Consider the following 20,485-nt stretch of genomic DNA (forward strand, 5'->3'; position numbering starts at 1 on the left):
AGGATGTGTATACAGCTGACCTGAATCAGTCATCGCTGCTGTACGGGGAGGGTGATGGATATGTGGTAGGAACACATAAAATAGGGCGGCTATCAACTACAATGAGAATGACTGATGGGAGTGATTTATTGTCCGATTACACAGAAAATGGGATTTTTCGAGGCGGACGTGGATGTTTCCTAATGTCCTGTTGTTTATGCAGAAAAGGGGGGAATATGGATATGGAAAGTTTTTGATGTCAGTTTACCCTTGTATTAGAACATCATCAACATAATGAGTAAATTATTTAAAGGGGTTATCCAGCGCTACTAAAACATTGCCACTTTCTAGACAGCACCACTCTCCAGTTCAGGTGTGGTTTGCAATTAGGCTTTATTCACTTCAATGGAACTGAGTTACAAAACCTGGAAGAAACTGGAAGAAAGAGGCCATGTTTTGTAGTGCTGGATAACCCCTTTAATTCTCACACAGAGTAAACATAGACTAGACAGCACCAGTTCCAACACTATGGTTCATACTAGAGGAGTAAATCTTGAGCACGTTTGGGTTCATCCGAACCCAAAAACTTGGCCTTTGATTACTGGTGACTACAGAAGTTGGATCCATTTTTTTATCCTTGGTTTTCAGATAGTAAATGTAACGAACAGCATGTACCAGCTTTTTGGCCCGTATTGTGCATTTTTAATAATCTTTCCCAAAGTGTTTAAAGGGTTGTCATGGCGTACCACCTGACCTGGGGAGGTAGAAATGCATGCTGGCCAGTTGGGCTACTGAGGCAACCATTTGGCATTACACTAATATCATGCAGGCAAAATAGGATTGATTGAAATCAGCTCACCTTTGGGAGGGTGCACAGTTCCTGCGGTGGCTGACAGCCAGTTAATATCGTTGGGTTGAAAGTATTGTGGTTCCAGCACTCCAAGATGTATTAAAAATAGAAAGCTTTATTAAATCATCGTGTTAAAATCGGGCTGACCATGACTAAGCGCGCATGCGCGAAACGCGTCGATCTTTTCTAACAGCATGGCTTGCATTGCCCAATTTTAACATGATGATTTAATAAAGCTTTTTATTTTTAATACATCTTGGGAGTGCTGGAACCAAGAATACCATGCAAGGGTGCTATTTCTATTAATTAGAGATGAGCGAACCCCATCGGCATTTGATTACCAGTGGCTGAAAAAGTTGGGCCCGTTCACACTAAGGAAAACAGGCAGAAATTTCAAGCGGAATCCCCGCCCGGAATCCTGCCATCTACCTGTTTCAATGGGATGCCTCGCACACCTCCACAGAATTGAGTGGAGTCCGAGACCGGAGTCTGCGGGCGAGGGTTCCACTCGGAATTTCCGCCTGTTTTCCGTAGTGTGAACGGGTCCTAAGGCTGTCCAGGACTCCCTAGGGCTGCAACCAACTACTTCAGCCACAGATAATGCTGCATGCTCAGGTCCAGACAAACCCAAGCGTGCTTGAGGTTTGCTCATCTCCACTATTCATGGGACTCATACATGATCCTCGCTGGACATCAGATGGGCGTGTAGTTGTGTCTCTCTATGCCTGATCAGCAAAATAGATCACTGTACTATATATACCATAGAGACGGGACATGCGGCATGTATTGGGCCCTTGGAGCAATGTAATTCAGCCCTAGCTGGTCCCATTCTATTTGATATTGATTGGCAGGAATCCGTGCAGGACTCCCCAGTTTAGTTGCATTGCAAGGGGACAGGCGGATATTGGCCAAGGTTCATGGAAAGAGTATGGGGAGGGAGACCCAGCTCCATAAAGAAGAGGCTATGTCTGGTTTTCCCATGGGATCATCAATATGCTGGAGCAAAAATAGTTGTGGCCATTAGCAATGTAATTACAAGTTACTCATCATTATAGAAAAACCGCAAAAGAAAGAAAAAAAACTTGTATACAACTAATTAAAATGTCTTTGCATTTTAACGACTGAAATGTTTGATCGCTTTAATTAAAAAGAATACAAAGTTATGAAACCTGTTCTGCAGACTCTTCCTATAACCCTTTAATGCCGCCCTTACAAGTGTACAACCCTGTGACTAATACCGGAGCCATGGTGTTACCTCTTCACGCTTAATCAACGCAAAACCGCAACTTTCTGAGATGATCTAATTACATTTTCTTTAAAGAAATAATCCTCACATTCTTCTGGGAAAAGTGACTGATCAATGAGACTCTTTATGAAGGAGCCCTGGATCGATTACCCATCTCCGGTTATCTAGTGGAAGAACTGACAGGCCGGGGTGTGTTGGGGGCGAGGGGGCGAGCAAGAAGGAAAAATGGATTCCACTCAAAGTTTATGCAACAAATCGACTTTGCTTTCTCGAGGCGCTGACAATCGGTGGTTGTCTATAAGGTATAGGTCGTAAAGAAATAACAGCACAAACTAGCTCGCCTCTAGACAAAGAGAACTTGCCTTGTGATGTCATCCATTCAAGGTAGGGTATCCGCAAATCTCAGTGCTCGACCCTCTAAAACATGACTGGGGAGTATTAGCCGAGTCTGTATCCCCCCCAAAAGGAAAACTAGCCCATCTATTTCAGTGTTCTTGTCCGTCAGCAGTACTGGGCAGGGGGTAGTAACTCTTTCTTCTGGGGGAGATTCTGGATTGGCTAATAATCAGAGATTAACAGCTAAACGACTGACAGTCAGCTCAGCCAATCACTGGCCGTCTGGTTGTGGATCTGTTCCGCCTCAGTCAGTGATTGGCTGAGCGAGCTGGAGAAGGCTATGATCAGCAGGGGACGCCAGAGACCTGAAGGAGGACACCAGGGGGTTGTGAAAAGGTGGAAACACACTTTTTTCTTTTTCTTTTTTCTTTTTAATGCATATTAGATTGTGTGGTCACCATCTTTACAAACGCATCCCAAACTCTGCAAAAAGTTTGGTTTGGTACGCTCATCTATACTAATGATCTATACTTATGTTTCAAGACTGAAAGGGATGAAGCCTTGGCTTACAGGGATGCTACCTCAAATACTTGCCGCCAAGAGCTAGCTCCCTTCCTTCTAGAGAATGGTTTTGCATATTTTTTCCCAGTGGAGCAATACATGGTCTATAAGATTCCATACACCTGTCCGACAGTCTTCTCAAGGAGAAACACAACCCTCTCAGTCCAACAAAATAAATAGTGACTAGAAGACAAATAGAACCCACCGTACAAGTGCTGTAGCACTCTATGGCAGTGATTTTCAACCAGTGTGCCGCGGGGAAAGTTCCCCAAACTATGGTGCCCCTGTGAAACAGGAGAAAACAATGGAGGAGAGAAACCTGGGGATGGGGGAGAAACAGGGGAGAGAAGCAGGGGGGAGAGAAACATGGGGATGGGGGAGAGAAGCAGGGGGAGAGAAACATGGGGATGGGGGAGAGAAACAGAGGAGAGAGAAACATGGGGATGGGGGAGACAAACAGCGGAGAGAAACATGGGGATGGGGGAGAGAAACATGGGGATGGGGGAGAAACAGGAGAGAGAAGTTTGGTGGAGAGAAGCAGGGGGGAGAGAAGTATGGTGGAGAGAAGCACAGGAGAGAAGCAGGGGGGAGAAGTATGGTGGAGAGAAGCACAGGAGAGAAGCAGGGGGGAGAAGTATGGTGGAGAGAAGCAGGGGGGAGAAGCACAGGGGGGAGAAGAAAACAGGCCCAGGTTTCACACTGAGTGAGTATAAATACTATAATATATAATAGTATAAATGTATAATATGTACTGTTTTAGTGTCATTTTGTGCCATTTTGGTTGGTGGTGTGCCCCAGGATTTTTTAAGTATAAAAAGTGTGCCGCGGCTCAAAAAAGGTTGAAAATCACTGCTCTATGGCCATCCTGACTATCTTATACTCTCATTGCCCCTCAGATGCAGGTTCCACTCCATGTGGGGGAGCTTTCCTCCACCTGCTATGGTTTCACATCGGCCAACCATTGCCCAGGTTCTCTCTATGTTTACTGCCTGTTGAAAGTTCCAACCTCCTCGGCCCTTTCACACTGTATTGGGGCAGGCCTTTCTCTGACAACAATTCAATACTAGTGATGAGCAAGCCTCTTGGGTTCGTCTAAACCCAAGCGTGTTGTGTTTGGTTACCGGTGGCAGAAGAAGTTGAATGCAGCCCTAGGGAGTACTAGAAAACATGGATACAGCTGCGGTCTATGGCTGTATCCATGTTTTCTAGGACTCCCTAAGCCTGCATCCAACTTTGTCAGCCACTGGTAATCAAATGCCGAGTCAAGCATGCTCGAGTTGCGCTCATCTCTTATTTGTACATAATTATTAGGTCACCCTTTTTTCTATACTGTAACTATAAGGCTGGGTTCACACTACTTTTTATCATCCATTTTACAAAAAAATGGATGAAAAAACGAATGCATTTGTGTGCATGCGTTTGTCCATTTACTTCCATTATAAAAAAGGATCAAAACACATCTGTTTTGACTATGTTTTTGTGTTTGTTTAAAAACGGATGCATTTTGATAAGAGATGAGCAAACGATGGACTCGAACCCGAACCCGAACGTTCGGCATTTGATTAGCTGGGGCTGCTGAACTTGGATAAAGCTCTATGTGCCGAAAGTTCAGGTTTGGATGGACTCGAGCATGCTCCAGGTTCGCTCGTCTCTAATTTTGATCCATTGTTGTATAATGGGTGTCAATGGAAAAATAGATGCACACAAATGCATGCGTTTTTCCATCCGTTTTTTTTTTTTGTAAAACATAGTGTGAACCCAGCCTAATCCCAAATTTGATCATTTTTGCAGAATCATTATATTCCATAAGTGGTCAGACCACTCACCCTGATCTAAGGCTTGGCAGCAGCCGCCTGGCACTGGTTGCTACAAGAAGATATGAAATCAACAAATGTAGATGCACAACTAATGTGGATAAGACATCTCCGCGGGACGGGACGATAATCCTATTGGGAAAATTGTCACTCTGGATGACACTCCTAGACCAAACGCACCTCAAACGCACCATGAAGAACGTCTCTGTTTATGATACATTTCTATTGTCTCGTACAATGAAAACTGATTTGAGCAGATTATTCTGATCCCCAGTTCTGCTCCAACAGTTAATGCAACATGGTTTACACCTTCACAAATGGCAGGATGAGAGAGTCCCCCGCTCTGTGGATGCGCATCACTTTGTGAGTGGGAATGTCTAACCTTTTCCATGAAAGAAAGCATCTCTGCTGGGAGATTAAGGGGATCGTTTGGCTGACAAATTGCATCTATTCTTCTCTGCTCTATGTGTCACGGATGTACAGAATCCACGATTCCTCTTTCAAACAGAGCATTAAGTACTGCTGGTTCCTGCCTCCAGCCTTACAAAATAAACCGCTCCAGCTTAAATGTGCAAGATGGCAAAGAAAAGCTGTGATAAAGTCTAATTCAAGATGTCAGCTTGTACAGATGCACAGTTCTCCGAGCAGGGGCTAGTGCTGGGAAAAGGGGGCGACTGCTGGATAGATACTGCGAGAAACGTTCACAGGATTAACCTATTTATGACCAATCTATTAACACCACAAGGTCAAGACTAGAGATGAGCGAACCTGGAGCATGCTCGAGTTGATCCGAACCCGAACTTTCGGCATTTGATTAGCGGTGGCTGCTGAACTTGGATAAGGCCCTATGGCTATGTGGAAATCATGGATATAGTCATTGGCTGTATCCATGTTTTCCAGACAACCTTAGAGCTTTATCCAAGTTTTAGCAGCCCCCGCTAATCAAATGCCGAACGTTCGGGTTCAGATCGACTCAAACCCGAACCCGGTTCGCTCATCTCTAGTCAAGACCCATTATAGCCAGCGCTATTGTAGGCCACTGGAGTGAGACGACAGCTGATGAATGTGTACATACATACCTGAACACGCTCCCCGGTGCCTCTGCCCGCTCCTGTCCACTTCCCGCAGCGGCGGGTCTCTGAAGTGACAGTTCACTCACAGCCAATCACTCACCAGCTCTGAAGTTCGAGGGGAGAGGACAGAAACGAGGAAGATATCGGCTAGCAGGTAGAGGCACCGCATAAGTCAGTGTAAGGACAAGGGAAAAACCAAGGCAGTGTAGCAGCCGGCAATGTTGTCCTTTGGCTGGTCTCCCTGAGATCAGTGATGTTTCTCTTATGGCTTTACTAGGCATTGCTCCCACCTAGTCAGAAACCTGCCCCACACTGATGAGGGGCAACACCCCGAAACAGCTGTATGTGGATGGTTACTTGGCCTTGGTTTATCCCTTGTGATTACATTGACTTATAGGGCCACTTAATATGGTGGTTTTGGTGGTTTCCCTACAGGAGCCACCCCTTGGCTGGGTCCTTCCCGGAGAGATATCTGGCTAGCACTGTGTTTCGAGAGTCTTAAATGAGGCTCCATGGGCTCTTTTGCAAAATCATCAGGCAAGAGAATAGTCAGAGGTACAAGCAAGGAACAGAGAAAACCAAGAATACATAATACAGAAGGAACGCTAGTGAGCCAAATTATGGCAATCCCAGTCACGGCAGACACGGGCAGGTTTAAATGGAGGGCCCAAATGCCACAGCTGATTGGCCCTCCTTTAGCTTTGGCTGTCCAGGCATGATGAAAGTTGTAGTTTTGCAACAGCTGGAGAGCCCAAGGTTGCCTACCCCTGCTGTAAACTTTTCCCCAGATTGATCGTTGCAGATCCTGCGACTCTTTCCCCCAGCAAAATTAGCATAATAAACAGTGAAAAAAAATAAAAAGCCATATAAAAGGGGATCGATTCATTAATCTTAAATGCAAGCATCTGGAATGGCAGCCCAATGCCAAAGAGATTACATTACACTTTAAATGTTTCATCGCCACAGCAAAGGGAAACAAAACGATAATAACATTTACACATTGGCAGAGAAACACATCTCTTATCTCACTTTGTAGCGCGCCACTACAACGTCTATGCCGGAGAAATAAATATTTTATTTGTGCTCATGTTAAGCATTGATTTAGCAACAGGGAGTGAAGATAAAAGCGCCCGGGTTCATTTGCAAGTCATTTGTGAAAACAGATGCAATAAAATCCTGTTCCTCCAGCCAGAGTCCTGGGAGCGTTCATACAGCGCAGACACGCCGGTGACACGTCGTTTCTTATGGGCCCAGGAGTCGCTGTCTTCTTTCTTTTATTATTAGGCATACAGTAGGTGGAAATATTTATGAGAGCACTGGCCCACTAGAAGGTATGACAAATAATGTCTGGGTTTAAAGGCGTATCCCCCCCCCCCCCCCCCCAAGTCTTTTTTATATCATGTAATAGCCCACCCGTAGCTTAAAATATTGTTCAATGCAAGTTATTATGTGTTCTGTGCCCTTTAGGCGCCTTTTCTGCAGACTCACCCCCTCTGGAAGCAAAACCTGAATGAAATGTAGTACACTCCGACACCGCTCTTTTCTCTTGGCCATCACGGTCTGTGTCAGAGATCACGTGTTCTCCCTCAATGTTCCGGCAACATTGCAGAGACCTGATGATGTTGCTTGCTCCGGTCCTTAGATCAGTGCTGGGGAGCTGTCAGTGTCTGGAGGAGGGGATAGTGTCAGTGTTCGAGGGGGGCGGGGAAAGGAGGTGTTAGTGTCTGGGGCACATCTTGGTGAGAACACACACAGAGCTGTGTCAGTGTGGATTACCACCGCAGTCTGTCAGAGCCCGCTGGGCAGAGGAAGGGGGGCGAGGGGGGTTAGAGCTGTCAGTGTCGGGAGGTGGGAGGCACTATTAGTGTGGGGACAGATTGATCTATCAGTGCAGATCATCGTCACAGTCTTCTATATTAAAAGGGGAACTATCATCCGGTTAGACGAATATAACCTACTGAAAGGCCCCTATAGTGCAAGGGACGCTGAGGGGGAAGGTATGTGTCTTACCTTTCTCCTCTGCGTCGTTCCTGTGCTGTTAGTTGGGGTAAACTCCACTCCAGGGCACCATTAGGAGCACTGCCGCGTCATCGACTCGCTGCTTCTAATAATAATCAATGGAGGGGGCCAGATAATGCAACAGTGCTCCTAAGGAGATAACCCCAACAGCACAGGGCACACAAGACACATACCTTCCTCCTCAGAGTCCCCGGCACTATAGGGGACTAACCTGCCGATAATTCCCCTTTAAATCAATGTTATACATATGGCCACCAGGTGTCTCCCTTCCAGTCAAACTGTAGTCCATGCTCCCTCTGTGACGATATTTGGTCTTTTCTCTGTTCAAACATCTTTCAACATGTTCTCAAATCATCGTTCGTCGTTCACAAAAAATTCGCAGATTGTTCCATGTAAACAGTCGTTCGCCGACTTAACCAATGTGTGAGATAGGCTTAAGCGATCGCAAAACGATCGCAAAACGATTTTCCGTACGATATAATGTACCATCTAAACGCTGATCGTTATGAAAAAAAAATCGTTACTCCGACATCGTTAATCATACGATCGGGCCAATTATCGTTTCGTGTAAACGCACCTTCACTTAGATTCATTCTATTATTAGCGACAATGCTCTTTGTTATGTAACAATTTAGTCAGTATAATGTCACTGTGTGGTTACAGAGGTTTTGGTGCTGTGTGACAGGAGAGCTGACCATACAATGCAAGCACCCCCCAGGATTCCCTGCTACTAAATGTGGAGGGCAGCAGCTGTAATTATGCGCAGTAAAGACTTCTCCTGCTCAGGAATGGATGCAAATCTATACCAAGCCATGTCTGTGAGCACGTAAAGGATGGGGACTTCCTGTGTTTGGTCTCCTTTCCAGGAAGACTATAGGTAGCTGGTAAGCAGAGGGAACACCATCATCAATAAACTTTGTTTGGAAGCACATGTGAGCTGAGGGAATGGAGCCAATGCCTTCAGTTGGGACACTCAACGCATGCCACTCATCCAGCCTATGGCAACTGCACGAACAGCGAAATCAGGAGCAGGCGGCCTGGCAGATTGGGGGCACATGTGCAGACTGGTAAGATGGCACACGCAGCCCTTGCCGGCAGCGACACATGCGTGCACGTAAAAATGACGACAATATCACACATGAGGCCGGCCAGCAGTAAATATGCATGAAGAAGAGGGAGGAGGAAGAAGAGGTGAGGTGTGCAAAAGTGCAGCACAAAGGCTGGGCCACAACTCTTCTTTGACTCTTCATTATTGTACGAGAACAAAGATTGCTCAGAATCTATTGTCCCATGCTCACAAGGGGCCAGCCACCCACCCTACACCATCAGCTCTTCGGGTGCGGTCCGGGGGCTAACATATTTCCTTGACTCACCTGTAGCACCCCCACAGGGTAAATGAAGTATTACATGATGCTGTTTAAAGTCAGTAGCCTATGCAACAGACGCCTCCTAACAGAAACACTCTTTTTAGATGTCCTCTGCTCCAGCTAATAGATAGTCCTAAATACAGTAAGTGTCCTTTCCTCTATTAAAGGAGTTGTCTGGACCCTGTCGCCTGCTTAATATGGCACTGCCACATACTGGGTGAGACAGCTGCGGAGGCAACCAGCCAACGCTCAGCACGATTCATGCACATGTTTTATTCTAATAATAGGACACATGCACAATACTTTCTAAGCATCAAATAGTTGTCAGGAGGGAGGCTGGAATACCCCTTTAAAGTGGAACCTGTCACATTGAAAAGGGGTCCAATCTGCAGGCAGCATGTTATAGAGCAGAAAGAGCTGAGAAGACTGATATTTAGGTCTATGGGTAACTTGTTATGTATTTATGTAAATCTATGATCATTCTGGGCTAAATAGTCATGTGGGCGGTACAAATGTGCATATAAAGCTGTTGGACCGCCCACGTGACTACTTAGCCCAGAAGGCAATGTATATGAATAAATGACAAGTTATTTTGAAACTTGTTTCAGGGTGTTTCTAAATTAGACAATCCCTTTAAATCCTATGAATCCTGATGAAACTATGCCAAGAATGACGCAAAATCTGTAACGTTGCACAATCATGAAAATAAATGTGAGGCTGCCGCGAGGATATCAATAGGAATAGAGAAACCAGCAATGACATCCCACATGCAGACTAATATTGTAGATTGCATTATACAGCCGGAGAATTAGAAAGCACTTGAATCAAAGAATTTGCACTTTAAGTTGGACAATCTGAAGGTCAATTAGGTTAATATTAATAAATGCTGAGGGTTATTACATGATTGCTCTATAGTATTACTTCACTAAAATGATAGGCACGGCAGCTTTCTTGTAGCAGAGGAGCTTGTGACAACATTGAAAAATCTGTAACAAAGCCCCCCATCATGTCCCCCCCCCCCATTCTGATATATAAAACATGGATGCTGATTCGTATTCACATAAAGCCTTTTTTATCCAAATAGGACGTAACCAGTTTAAAGGGGTTATCCATTACTATTTTCTTCTAGAAACAGCACCTGTCTTGGTCATAGTTTGGGTATGTGTAATACCACAAACAACCTGAGCACAAGGGTGGCGCTGTTTTTGCATGAAAGTAGTCGTTTGTTTTTTTTTCTAAATCTGTATAACTCCTTCAAATGGTTGCCACAGACCGTTCTCCCAATACCTAGCATATAGTTTCCAAGTGTTTTCACTCGCTTTCAGCTATATACATTACAAATTACGTACATGATACATTGGCGTTTTTTGTATGAATTTAGAAAACCATTTCTAAGTACAGTTAATAATTTACATGCAGCTTATACATAAGGAAATAGCAGAGTTGAGGTTGTCGCTTCTCGATAGATCCAAATGACTCAAGTTGAGCTTTGCTGGATCTGTAATGCCCCTCCTGAGCGAGACCTACTTTATAGTTACAGCCACTCCAAGTGCGGCCTAAATGAATGTTTCACGAACGCCGCGCTCTTCTATTTCAGTAAATTATTTAGCCTGGAAGCTGATGGGATGAATCATCAATTTTTCAAGGTGAATTTATGCTACTTCTTACGTGCACAATAAAAATAAAGCTTCATTTACTGTACATTATGTGATGTGCCAGCTGCTTAATGCCCGGCTGTAAGCGGTTTATCATCGTCCTCAGATGGGTGACTGGTTCCAAGGTTATTACCACCATACTGGACGGCCTCAAGTATATAGGCGCATCTTGATAAGCTACAGTAAATAGGTTAATGTTAAGACTGAAGTTGTGGATCCGCTGTACCACCACTAGCGCACAAGGGAGAGGAGTCTAAGGGGCCACTGGTCCTCACCAGCGCCAACCGCTTGGAGGAATGGACTTGCTGTGGCAGGTGATTTGCAGGTCGCTACCCCTGGCTTGGCAGGAACACAGCAGGACTCAAAGCTGGAACCACAGGCAGGAATCACAGGAGAGCTGGGACCACACACTAGGAAGCATGCAGCGGCTCCAACACTAGGGGCAGAAAGGGGCATTAACCAATTAGAGGCATACTGCCTCTATACATCTAGAGATGTTGCATGCACTTCAGGGGGCAGAGGCACGCAAGCCGACGGCAGGGACACACAAGTCACCCTACCGGGCTGAAGAGGTGGTGGCAGCAACGGCGGCCCAGGGCACGGACTGCCGCGGCTGTGATAGTTAACAGGAGAAGAGAATAGCTGAAAGGTGGTATAGCCCCACCATTAACAGGAGGGTTTAGATTTATCCCTGTAAGAGGAGTAAACCTGGTGGAGGAAGTGAGTTCATATTCAGACATGTTTCCAGAGAGAGAGGACACAAAAGAGGACAGAGTTGCTGTAAAAGTTAAGCCAGGGCCTGGCTTTGGCCAGGACCCTGACAGGGACCAAATAGAGTTCAGACTAGTCTTCAGTGTGAACGGATGTGTGAGAAGATAGCTCCCAGAGAGATTTCCCTTATGCAAGTAACTACCACAGTTATGCAGTGCTAAGTTCACCTTAAGGGAGATAAGCCACCTAGGATAACCCTAGCCCAGGCCAAGAACCTCTCAAAACCATGCAGGGCAGTCTCCTGATACAAGAGGAACTGAGCCCAGAAGGACAAAAAAAACAGAATAGGTCTACGTATCCTACTGCGCAACGCAAGACAACTGGGTAATCTCAGACGTCTGCTACACCCAGATAACCACGACTGGGGCTTGGGCTACCCACCTAGGACAGGTTTTACGCAACTAGGGGGCAGAAGGCGGTCAGACTATAGTCTAAACGTGAGTACGAGTATCTCTTCTTATCTACACTTCAGTTCCGGCAGAGTACAGATTCTACATTGTGGGCAGGGCTCCTCTGGCGCCTTCCTGCTCTTCACAAAACACTTACTTCTACAAGCACCTACTTCTGAAAGCACTGGTCTTAGTGTATTGTCAGCAACTACGCTTTGTCAAGATTTGTGGGTTTACTACCACTTCAGTTTGGCGTGACAAGCGCCCAAGGGACCCGCCACACTTACGGAGGTTACTGACCATTTGAGGATATAAACCGTCCAAAACAGGTACCAACATCACACCTAAGTACTACTATAGGGCTGGCGTCACGAATAACAACATCACAGTAACTGGTCGAGTAAAAACTGCACCACACATATGTAACTATGACACGGTACTAGGACCAGCTGACTATTATTGGAATTAGGAATGGTCCGAACCGGACGAGGCAATGATTCCCGCTGTCTGCCCGCTCCGTGGAGAGGGTGGATATAGCAGGAGGACCGCCTGGAAAACTGGGATACAGCCATAGCCATAGGCTGTATCCCAGTTTTCCAGGCGGTCCTCCCGCTGTATCCACCCGCTGCACGGAGCGGGCAGACAGCGGGAATCTGATGCCAAGCGTTCGGGTTCATACGAACCCGAACCTCGGCAGGTTCGGACCATCCTTAATTGGAATCATATATGAGGAAGAGAATGTCCATAGGGGAATGAGGCTATGCTGACATCACATTTTGGTCCTACAGAAAGCAATCTGCTCTTGCTTATGTCTACATGAAGTGAGGTGAACGCAACCTTGAACATATATCCTTACTTTAGTACCAAAATTCTAAACTCTAAAATTTGCTGTCACTGTCCCTATTTTTTTGAATGGCAGTCCTGGCAAGTATTTGTCCCATGCACTGTCCTTCAAACACAGGGTGACAGTTTTATTTAGTTTTTTTTTATAACCGCCATTACCTATTGGGTTATTTGAATGGGTAAAGGACAATTTTAATTAATACTCACCTTGCTGCTGACTCGCTGGCTAGGAGTCACTGGCTGAAGAAGTTGGATGCGGCGCTAGGAAGTTTTGGAAAAAAAACGGACACAGACAATGGCTTATGGCTGTATCCATGTTTTTTAGGACTCCATAGGGCTGCATCCATCCATCGGACTCAAGCATGCTCATCTTGGGGACCCCAAACAAGTTTTTCTCAATCCAATTATATCTGCGTCCTTAGGTCACAAATACAATTGAATCAGTATAATCTTTGGTGTACAAGAGTCCTCAGCTCCCTGTCCATCCATTCAGTGCTTTCCCGATGATACAGGAGGTCCCAGGATACCTTTCCAATGTATCCTTTACAATTGAGATCAGAGCAGTATATGTAGATGATGACAGCACAGGAGCAGTGACAGGTAAGTATATCTTACTCGGGGCGAGGCAGTATTATTTAGGGGGCACAGTATATTTCATATGAAGATGAAGTTTAGGGGGCACAGTACATTTCATATGAAGATGAAGTTTAGGGAACACGGCGCATTCAATGTGAAGTTCAGGGTTATAAATATAGATGGAGACTACAACCCACAATCAGCCGATGTTCATCGGATCAGCTCCGATTCTACCCTGGGACTTGCTCTTTAACCAGACGCTGCATATCCTCCCAGTCAATCACAATAAATGTCATGTTCTGTCCAGGGGGGCTTTGGTCCTCCTGAAGGAGAAGTAATTCAGGATACAGGAAGTTGTTACATGAGTCTAAAGAATACTACGCTGAACATTTAAAACAGATTGAAATTAATGTGTTGCAAATGCAATGTGTCCCCATTGATTTCTGTGATAGAATAAACAGATGCTAGACGCAAGCAAACAGAGCAAGCAACAATTCACACACATTCAGCCTCACAGCCTGTAAAGGCAACACAAGGGCTCGAATACATTAAAACAATGTCAAGTTCTCAATGCATCTTCTATTCATACGGTATGTATGAACGCGGTACGTGTGGATGATACTTTGCTATATAGGCTTATGGGATGGGTGGGATGAAAGAAGAGAGTTAGTGCAAAAGTAGTCCTCCTCTATGCTTGCTCTTCAGTGCCACATATTAGGTGACACCAAAAACCAAGCCCCTCCCCCTGAAGGAGAGCTCATTTGCATATTTATTTCCCAGTGGAGCTTTGCACAGCTTAAAGACTCCACGCCTCATTTTGCTGTTCTCCCCAAGGAAACTTTAACCTTTAGTCATGTGTCACAGCAGATATTCAAGGTAATTTGGTTGAGAACCACTAATAATGTACCTAAATAAAACTGGGGACAAATAGAATGGAAGAAATACGGGCAGAAAGAAGTGTAGGTAACAGAGCTTAGTGTCAGACAGCTGTAGCGTAAGCAGATCAAAACTTATTAATGGAGGTAAATGTGTTATGAATGTCCCTTTAAAGGGAACCTATCACTAAATTTATGATTCCTTAAACGAAGGCAGCATAGACTTGTGACAAATGCTGAACAGATTGGTGTATTACTTACATAATTTTGTTTAGCCGTTCTCCCGATATGCAGGGGAATGGGCTTTAGGCTGCATCTATAACTCCACTCCCGGCTGCTGATTAACAGATGTCTATCTATACACAGTATATACAGACAACTGTCAGAGTGTGCTGGTGCTCATGAATATATAGGACTACTGAGCACCCACATATAATGGAGAGGACTAGTGATGTTCCTTGTTATACATGAGGATTCCTCCAAATCAGCTGCGCAGATCAATGTAAGTGATACATCATTCTGTTCAGCATCTCTGTCACTAGGTTATGCTACCCTTAGATAGGACAGTATAAACATGATGCTTTCAGAGTCTATTTAAACTGACTTACTAGATCATCAGAAACATGGGAGAGTACTGCCACTTTATAATGATCCTATCAGTTTGCTGTCTACACAGACTGGCTTCTAGTGTCTTTATCATGTACCTCTGACCAATGGGACCCCCACTGATAACAGAGTGTTTTACTGCTCCACATAAACTCTATGAGACTGCTGATGAGTATAGCAGGTAGAGGTTACCTATACAGCTTGAATGGAGGGGCAGTGCAAATACTCAACTTCAGCTCCATTCCGAGGGTGCTAAGGACCCCTGTTCTCATGATCAATAATGGTGGTCCTAGCAGTTAGTCCCCACTGATCAGGCACCTATCAATTGACCTATATAGAGGAGTCCTGTACAGGTTCATACAATGAACGGGAGCTTTTACATGACTGACATAGTAAAAGTACACATTAATATTCACTGGACGATAAATGGTTACACAAACTAAAAAAACATCAGAGCAGATAAAATTCTGACACTTATAGCATTGGTAAGTAATGTTTTAAAAAGCAGACTTCGAGTATTGGCGACTTGGACTTACACCTTACAGGCCACCTGTGTAATAACTAGTTACACAGGTCAGAAATCTATACCTGCTCCGGAACAGGTGTCAATTTCTGACATGGTTTACATCTGCTTCCAATTGCCTTCCCGCTCTCCCCCCCCCCCATCAGGTGAGCGGTGCTTACATTTAGGGTACCCCAAAAAAGCAAAAATCTGCGCCTTTTCCATAGCGTTGATAAATGTGCCCCTTTGCACCTCTTATAGAAGATGCGTGCATATCTAAGTGTTCCACACATGGCGGCAAAACACCTTCCTGGTCCTCCAGCCTTAGTTAAAACATCAGAAACACTTGCAAACCAGCTCTAAACAGCAGCTTTGCCAACCATAAAAGTGAAAAAAATTTCAATGCAGTAACAATTTTTGACTACAGGGGCCGTACTCTCTGTCTAAAGTCATTTTCTTTCCCTTTTTCACTGTATCTGACCCAGACCGCCAGGTCTCTCCTTTCAGCCACAACTCAAATCTGCAGACGTTGCCAACCAGATATGTGTCTGGTTTCTCCTTTCTCCAGCACCTTTCCCAGGAAGGCATATATATATGTAAGCAGGAAGGCACATATATATATGTCATATCATTACGCCGTTAACCTATTTAAAGGAAACAAAAGATAAGTTTATAAACCAGACCCCACTAAATCCATCCAGCAATGAAGGACTTGATGGAAATGTTGTTGTACGAGGGGTTCACTGACATTAAGCACAGTCGCATTTCAGAAAGTCTCAGTATCAATTTCATTAAATTTCCTTCCATGGTTGTCAATCTTCATAGAATAGTAATGAGCGCTGTCAAATAATTGAGCAGATTTATTTCTCACGAGACATCACTTCAGAAATGCCCTCCTCATCCCCCCCCCAATAAACCAATAACGTCCCCTACAGCAATTTCTGAACTATTGTCGATACAGCGTTAACGTCTTTAATAAAAATCGGCAAAGATGTGGGGCGGGGGTGGGGTATCCAGAAGAGACGGCTCGGTCTGATTTACTTCAATCTGATATAGGTAATCTATACCTTGGAACGTTGTACATGATCTACAGAGAAATGTTACCGTGTTCTTGAAATTGCTTACAAAGAAGCTTCATGGGCAGCGATCAGGCGCACAGCTAGAGGGGTTGTAGAAATTGAGGTTGATCCTGGGCCCAAAGGTCCTTCTTCCACACATCAATGGACAATAAAATAATTGGTATATAATGGAGGGTGGGCCCTGGGGTATGTTTTGCACTGGGGTTCATTGGCTTCCAGTGGGAAATGCTTCTTTATGAAGCAGATGAATTAGAATGAGGAGTGGAAACAATAACTGTGTATTACACTATGGTAGTGCCCATGCTATGAGAGCACATTAATAGTATTGCACTGGTCCTTCAAAAATACCTGCCTGCTCTGTACCACTTTGACGATAGTCATTAAAACAGCAGTGGACAAAATTTTTTATCTGCCCTCCCCCGCTGTGTACTGGCGCATATACTCACCAGAGGTGATCGGTGTCCCGCGGCATGGTTACGGCATTGTTACGGTCCCATGGCGCCGTTCAAATCCACCACACGCTTACGTCACCCGCTCCTGTGACCCCTCTTTTTCCTCCTGTGATTGAAGGCCAGAAGTCACACTTTTCAATGCATTCACTATGGGAGAGCGTGACTTCCGGCCTTCAATCACAGGAGACAGAAGAGGGGTCACAGGAGCGGGCAGGTGACGTAAGCACTTGCTGGATTTGAACGGCGCCGCAGAACCAGCACAAAACCGCATCATGGGACACCGATTACCTCTGGTGAGTATACGCGCCAGCACCCAGCGGGGGTGGTGGGACAGGGGGTGGTGGGACAGTTTTTGTGAACTGCTTCTTTAAGGGGTCGAACCCCCTCATTTTGCTCATTATTGCTATCATCATGCTTAGGCCTGTCTCAGATCGTCAAAAAAAATTGATGCCATACTTTCCAATAATTTTGTACAGCAGGATGATAAATTGGTGTTTTAGGGTGGTAATGACCATTTTAGGGGTGGGGGCCTAAAGGGGTTGCCTAACAATGAAAACTTTAACTGTCTAATAAATGAACATAACATTGGTAGATATTATTTTACTACTTTTCTGTGATCCTTCTTGGTCTGCTTTGTTGTCTTCAACCCAATATTTTGTCAAGCATACATGGGGAAAAAATATAATCTAGTGGGAGTGAGATAGGTTGGCTAGTGTCCCAGCCACAGTGTACAGCAAGTCTATTAAAGAATGTAGACCAGACAGGAAGTTGGGCTTATGATCAATGTATGTTCAGTAAACAGTTAAAATGGGTTTTATAACTAGACAATGGCTAAATTATAGGTAACGACTTAAGAAAAAGATTTTAAAAGATAATTATACGAGCAGACATCAGTCACTCTAGTAAAACAGCAGTTAAATGTATTCATGCACATTAGTGAAAAGTCCGCTGAATCTATCAACTTTGGAGGGATCAGCCGACTATAGGGGCCTCTGGATTCTTGCCCCACAGATGATGTCAGCAGAGCCAAACACTGAAGTGTATTGGAGGTGTATGACCACCTTTAGGACAGCTATTAGAGGTAGAGATAAGAGATGATCGAACATCGGGAAAAGTGAGGTTCTATCAAACTTGAACCTTGTTGAACCTTCCGCATTTGATTCCCGATGCCTTCCCGTTCCGTGGGAAAGGGGGAGACCTATTACCTAGGCTGTATCCTGGAATTCTAGGCGGTAATCGGGCTGTCTCCTTCTTGCCCCGAAACGGGAAGGCATCGGGAATCAAATGCGGTAGGTTCGATAAGGTTTGAGTTCGATAGAACCTTACTTTTCCCGATGTTCAATCATCTCTAGTAGAGATGAACGAACTTTCGGTTAAAGTCCATGTTGGTCTACTTCTCGGAACCCAAACACTCAGCTTTTACCTTCCACGTCTGAAAAAGTTGACACCCTAGGGCTGCCAGGCAAACATGGATACAACCTATGGCCTTTGGCTGTATCCATGTTTTCCCGGACTCCTGAGGGTGGAAACCAACTTTTCCCAGACGTGGGGAGTTAAATGCAGAGTGTTCGGGTTTCAAGAAGATGCCGATCACGGACCTCAACTTCAATTTTGCTCATCTCTAATTGGAGGTGTATGGCCACCTTTATGGCAGCTATTGGAGGTGTATGACCACCTTTAGAGACTATTGTTTAAACTAAGGGAGTGTTCACACTGAGCAAAAGCAGCTCCACTGCGGAATCCCGCTTGCCTCAGTATGTCAATTGTTTGAGTGGAGAGCAGAGGCATGCACAGCATCCCATGGACACACCAAGGCAGGCGGAATTCCACAGCCGCTAAATTCCACTGTTTTTACTCAGTGTGAACATACCTTAACATCAGCAAAAGGACAGAAAATAAAAAAAGATAATAGTTTGTGCAGCCTTTTAGGTTAGTGCAGGTATCATTAGCGCGCCGGGTTATGAAGTTACCATTTCTATGGTGAGTACTTACACATCTCCTAGCAACTGTTTTCTAGTACATTGCTTTATCTACCGCTCACCGCACAGATCCTGTTCTGCTTCTATTTATATTCCCGGATAACAAAGTTCTAATATTATTTTGTCAAGATGGGAAAAATGCCCAACAGGTGATATATATACGTTTATAATCTCTTTTTTATTGTCCTCTTAAGAAAGTACAAGAAGGCTGAAGATTGTTAAATAGAAGTAAATTACAAATTTATATAACTTTCCGAAACCAGTTGATTTGAAATACAAACATTTTCACTGGAGTACTTCTTTATGTTATCATACTATGCGAATGCTACTTTACGCACCCAGGACTATCCTCCAGTACAGGCTATATGTATGGTTATATGCATATCCATAGCGATAAGTTATTTGTGTAGGTGTATGTACTATAATAGCTTCTAATATCAGTAGGTGGAACTTCCAGGTCTGTTCTGAGGTTGCTATAACTACAGAATTCATTAGTGTTCCAGGACTCCACTCATTGGCGGTGTACATGGTGCTCCATTACACCCTGTTGTTATGGTAACCACGCATGGGCCATGCTCACCTACTGTGGCCATTATTGGACCACCATTTTGAGGAAGACACACACCCCTTAGTATGAATAAGGTAAGGGTCTCCACAATCTAATCCCCTTTTAGAAAACTGTGTCCATCTACACTGACATAGTCATAGACATCATCTCTTTGGATAGCACCACCATCAGCTCATCACAGACCCTGACATATTGGATGTAATTCACATTGATTTTCTACAGAATATGACCACAAATCAATGGAGGACTCTACAGCTCAACATAATCCTCAGCACACAGTGATGTCACAGTACAGGGAGAATACACACAGTGATGTCACAGTACAGGGATAATACACACAGTGATGTCACAGTAGTAAGATAATGCACATAGTCAAGTCACAGTACAGGGAGAATACACACAGTGATGTCACAGTACAGGGAGAATACACACAGTGATGTCACAGTACAGGGAGAATACACACAGTGATGTCACAGTAGTAAGATAATACACAGTCAAGTCACAGTACAGGGATAATACACACAGTGATGTCACAGTACAGGGATAATACACACAGTGATGTCACAGTACAGGGATAATACACACAGTGACGTCACAGTACAGGGATAATACACAGTGATGTCACAGTACAGGGATAATACACACAGTGATGTCACAGTACAGGAAGAATACACACAGTGATGTCACAGTACAGGGAGAATACACACAGTGATGTCACAGTAGTAAGATAATGCACATAGTAAAGGAACATCACTGGCATAATGATGGATAACTGGGATGCATTGGTGTCAGGGTACATGGATAATGGACACCATGGCACCTTAATCATATGAAGTCACAGCACAGGTGTAAGGGTCCTTTTACACGTACAGATAAAGCACTTGTTTAGTGAACAACAAACAATGATTTTTTTTTTTTCTTTTAAATGATAAATCACTACGAGAA

General features: G+C 44.5%; 1 protein-coding gene and 1 long non-coding RNA gene across 2 annotated transcripts in view; one reads left to right on the top strand and one right to left on the bottom strand.

The window, feature by feature from the left end:
* GUCY1A2 (guanylate cyclase 1 soluble subunit alpha 2) overlaps positions 1 to 20,485 on the bottom strand; it is a 135,578-nt gene that overhangs the window by 106,380 nt on the left and 8,713 nt on the right. The window lies entirely within an intron of this gene.
* Positions 1 to 20,485, top strand: part of LOC138792387 (uncharacterized) — a 298,550-nt gene that overhangs the window by 6,293 nt on the left and 271,772 nt on the right. The window lies entirely within an intron of this gene.

Source organism: Dendropsophus ebraccatus, chromosome 5, assembly GCF_027789765.1.
Source record: "Dendropsophus ebraccatus isolate aDenEbr1 chromosome 5, aDenEbr1.pat, whole genome shotgun sequence".
NCBI lineage: Eukaryota > Metazoa > Chordata > Amphibia > Anura > Hylidae > Dendropsophus > Dendropsophus ebraccatus.